Below are 4,622 nucleotides of genomic sequence, written 5' to 3'. Positions count from 1 at the left end.
GGATGCCCTGGGTGTAAGATGCCTGGGTTTTCTCAACCTGGTCCCTGACACTTACACATAATAAATAAATAAATCTTGTTTAAAAAAAGATAAGGAAGTAAGGAATTAATTCTGTGAGCTACCACTTTAGCGGGAGCATCGTTTAGTAAGCTAATAACCTGCTCTGCATCTGGTGTTATTTTGCCTTAAGAATTTACCTGAGAGTCTCCAGAAAGCCACTGAAGAGCAGAGCCAAATCCTCAGTAGCTATAGGCAGATAAGGACACGCCCTACTGACATGGCCCTAAACTTGTAAGTCACTGAGGGTGCACTGTGTGGAAAGGTTGAGGCTGAGAGGAGGATGGGGAATTTGTTACTGAATAATAGGGTCGCTTTGTATTACATCTGGAGCGATGTGGACATACTGCTCTTTTAATTTATTTAAATGACAGTATTAATTAGACAATCAGGAGAGGAGAACACATCTGTATAACGAGTGATCTAGGCTCAGGAAGTATAATCAGCAGGGCTTAGGTGCTTTATATCTGAGTTGCAGTTGTTCCTGTACTAGAAGTCGGGTGTGCTCACTCTTTTCCGCCGAAGATCAGTCTGTATTGTGTTATTCTATCTGTGAGAGGAAACAAACAACAAAGAAACAATAACTAAGCTCTGGGGGCAGCAGATCCATAGGTCAAACAGCAGAGGAGACCCTCCCCCACCCCACCCCACTCCATCCGATGCCCCATGCCCCACCCTCCACCAACTTGGAATTCCAGCATTGCTCCAGCAGCCTTTCTGTGCTCTGCCCACTTGGCAGTGGAAAGGGCCACAGAGTGGCTTGAGCCCAAGAACTTCTGTGTTCCCAGTAAACATTCCTGCTGGCTCACTGGAGGTCAGGAGTCTTCCCATAAAACTGTGAATAAAGATCCTGTTTTGCGACCCTGAACTCTGCCTCCCTCAGCACCTCTGTAATAGAGCCAGCTGGACTTCAGCACCAATGGGCCAGGCTACAGCTATTACCATATTCCTCTGTTTGACAATATGTAGGTATGTTAGGTGACAGTGTTCGCTCTGGAAGTTGACACAGTAAATCCACTCCTTTATGGAGGAAGAGCCTGGTAAATTTATAATGCTATATGAGCTACCTGGATTCATGTTTAGAATTCAACAAGAGTCTAGGCTGTGTAGATCTGTTTATGGGGCAATTCAAGGGCTACAAGATTCTGACTGTGGGGTTGGTCTTCCTGGTTTTGGTAAGTACTTTCCATGACGCTCCTTGGCTTTGTTACTGCTTCCCCCTATGTGTAGATTGGTTAACTTCTTTCATCTTGGAGAGTGGACTGGAGGAAACTCTCACAGTTATAAAATACAATGGATCCTGGCAATGGTGGCACACGCCTTTAATCCCAGCACTTGGGAGGCAGAGGCTGGCGGATTTCTGAGTTCAAGGCCAGCCTGGTCTACAGCATGAGTTCCAGGACAGCCAGGGCTACACAGAGAAACCCTGTCTCAATAAATAAAAAAAAAATTTAAAAAATCAAAAATAAAATAAAATACATTGGAGCAAAGGGTGGATACTTAGTGGTCCCATGGCAAGGTGTGCTCCTGAGTAATTACACTGTGCAACAGATCCTGTGTAAAGGAGGGTTGTTGGGGGAATGGAGAGGAGTAAGAGCAAACAAGTGGACATGTAGACGGGCAGACAGCTAGAGGGTAGAATAGCCATGAGGGTGAACTCTGCTCAGATTGAAAGGTATCCTGGGTCTTGGAAGCCCAGTGACCATACAGCTCTTGTAGAGAAGGTATTGCAATGAAAAGGTTTCCTGAGACTCACGAGCACAGGAACCACACAGCTCTGAGGTGGGACCGTGTTCCAAGGGAAGGGCATCCTGAGACGACCACACAGCTCTGAAAGGAAGCCTCCTCAGCGTAGGGTTTGCAGCTCCCAGAGGAGGGTATTCCCAGCTGAGCTGAGGACTCCCTGAGGAGCCTTCTGCTCCTTCTCTTCCTTCTTCCTTTCTTCTGTTCTTCTCTTCATTGCTTAGGGTTAAGGTTAGGTTAGGGTTAGCCTCTTCCAATGAGTGTCATACTAGGCAGCAAATCTCATAAAAGAAATTTATTGGAGGGTCAAGTGAGAGGAGGTACAAACTCAGGGAATTGAACAAATGGTAGGGCTTATATAAGATTTCTTAGTGTTCATGATAGAGATTTCCAGACTGAAGATTTGGGGATTTCAATCCCTGATCTTGGGGTGCTCAAGAATTGGTGAGCTTTCATGTTCAAGGATTGATGGGGTTCTCTGCTCAGGGATTGGTGGGTTTTTTTTCTTTCACCCCACCCTCCACCCCTTTTCCAGCATCAGGCCCATGGCTTAGAGTGGAAAGTCCTGCCTGGTCCCAGGTGGACTTGGCTGAGGCACCATCTCTATAGAGCTCCTTGTGGTGGTTGGAAAGGAGGGGCTGCCACTGAGGAGGGATCTTCCAGGACAGCTGCTGCTGAGATGGGGAAAGGATGAGCCACTGTGGAGAGCTCCTGTGATTGCTGCAGGCTTAGGAGCAGTCCTGTGGCCTCCATTTTGACAGCTCCTGTGGGGGCATCTTAAGGCAGACATAGGCTGGGGCAGAAATGATGGGCTAGCAACTTCTTTGATGGAGGCTACTGCAAGCTGCTTTGGGACTACAGTGAGGGTGGAGAAGAGGGGGTGCACACACACACACACAGAGAGAGAGAGAGAGAGAGAGAGAGAGAGAGAGAGAGAGAGAGAGAGAGAGAGAGAGAGTTCTTTTCTATGCAGCCCACACCTGGTGCACCTGTAGGCAACAGCAGCAGCTAATGACATAAGCCATTGCTAGGTTCCTGGGGGGAGCCTAGTAGAATGTCCTGTAAGCTAATATTTCTGGGTTTTTGTTTAATTCAAAATGAGGAACTAGAAAGGGGCAATGGTGGAGCAGGAGTGAGTATGTTGTGTTCTTTAGACAATTTTCTGCTGACTGGGGGGCAAAGTCATTTTGAGGGACCCTAAGAAAACTGGGATGCTGGCCAAATCCTGGCAGAGCCAGCTTGTTCACTGCTGGGAAAATTCTGCAGCTAGGAAAGTGCAGGCCCAGGTTAAGCGGTCTGTGGGACTAGCCTGGGTAGCTGCTGTTCATCCTTCCTGGATATAGATCCCCAGCAAACCCTGGATACTGCAGCACATATATATTAGGGGGAAAGATAAAGTTACGGATGTTAGGGAGAAATATTTTTTCTTAGGTGTACATTTGAAACTTTTAGGCCCATGGTCCTGGTAGTTGCAGGGAGGGGAGTCCTAAAGCCAGGTAATGGGGGAGGAACCCCACCCTCTGGAATAGGCAGTAGGTGAGAAACAGGCTGTTGGTTGACAGGGTACTTATGTGGAGTCCATTTGACATATGAGAGGCGGATCCGAGTGAATTCTCTGAAGCTTACAAGAATCATTTTGAGTTTACAAAAAGAGATTAATTTTAGATGGGTTAGCATTACCATCGATTATAATCTGTACTGAAATGCACGTTGAAGATAAAAGCGGTAGGCACACACCTCTGCATCATAGTAGAGGCTTGGCAAACAGTTTTTTGTTAAAAGCATAAACACTCTTTAAGGCAAGCTCAGGGGCAAGACAACCCTTCTGTGGAGCAGGAACAGCAAAAGCACATTTGCTCTTGATTTTCAGTATGACTGCAGACTGAGAGAGGGGCTTCGTGAAGGCACTTTTAAGTCTATACTTAAAAGACAGCCAAAGGAAATTTAAAATCTTGAGCTTGTGACTGTGATAGTGGATTATGTATATAGTGGGAGGCTTTACCAGAGTTAGACGACTAACTTATCAGAGCTCCATTGATCAGTGTTAAAACTCTGGGCTAGGGGGCTGGAGAGATGGCTCAGTGGTTAGGAGCACTGACTGCTCTTCCTAAAGGTCCCGAGTTCTTATCCCAGCAACCACATGGTGTCTCACAACCATCTGTAATGAGATTGGATGCCTTGTTCTGGTGTGTCTGAAGACAGCTACAGTGTACTTACATGTAATAAGTAAATACATCTTTTAATAAAAAAAATAAAACTCTGGGCTAACACAACAGTAACAAAGCAAGAGGAGGAAATCTGAAGAACTTTTAATTCGTTTTATATACATTAAGCCACTTTATTACCATTTAAGCTTTCACTTGCATTAACCAACCTTAAAACACCTTCTTAAACCCTAAAGCACTTTCTTAGGACCTCATAACTTAAGTTTCTCACCCTTACACAAACTTTACATCTTTTTCTTACCTAGTAATTCAGCATGAGTCACACTTGGTTGATTCCTGGGAGCAGTCACTGTGAAGTAAAGTGAGTTCCTTTAGATAAAGGAAAAGTAGAAAGTTAATTCTGGAATATATTTATCTTTTACATGAAGCCTGTGAGCAAGGCAAACCTGTTTGCCTCTTTTAATCAGAGACCTAATAGTCTCTCTTTTTTTTTAAGATTTATTTATTTATTTTATGTAAGTACACTGTAGCTGTCTTCAGACACTCCAGAAGAGGGACTCAGATCTTGTTACGGATGGTTATGAGCCACCATGTGGTTGCTGGGATTTGAACTCCGGACCTTTGGAAGAGCAGTCGGGTGCTCTTACCCACTGAGCC

Source organism: Mus pahari, chromosome 23 (genome assembly GCF_900095145.1).
Source record: "Mus pahari chromosome 23, PAHARI_EIJ_v1.1, whole genome shotgun sequence".
NCBI lineage: Eukaryota > Metazoa > Chordata > Mammalia > Rodentia > Muridae > Mus > Mus pahari.
Note: the sequence above shows the minus strand (reverse complement) of the source record.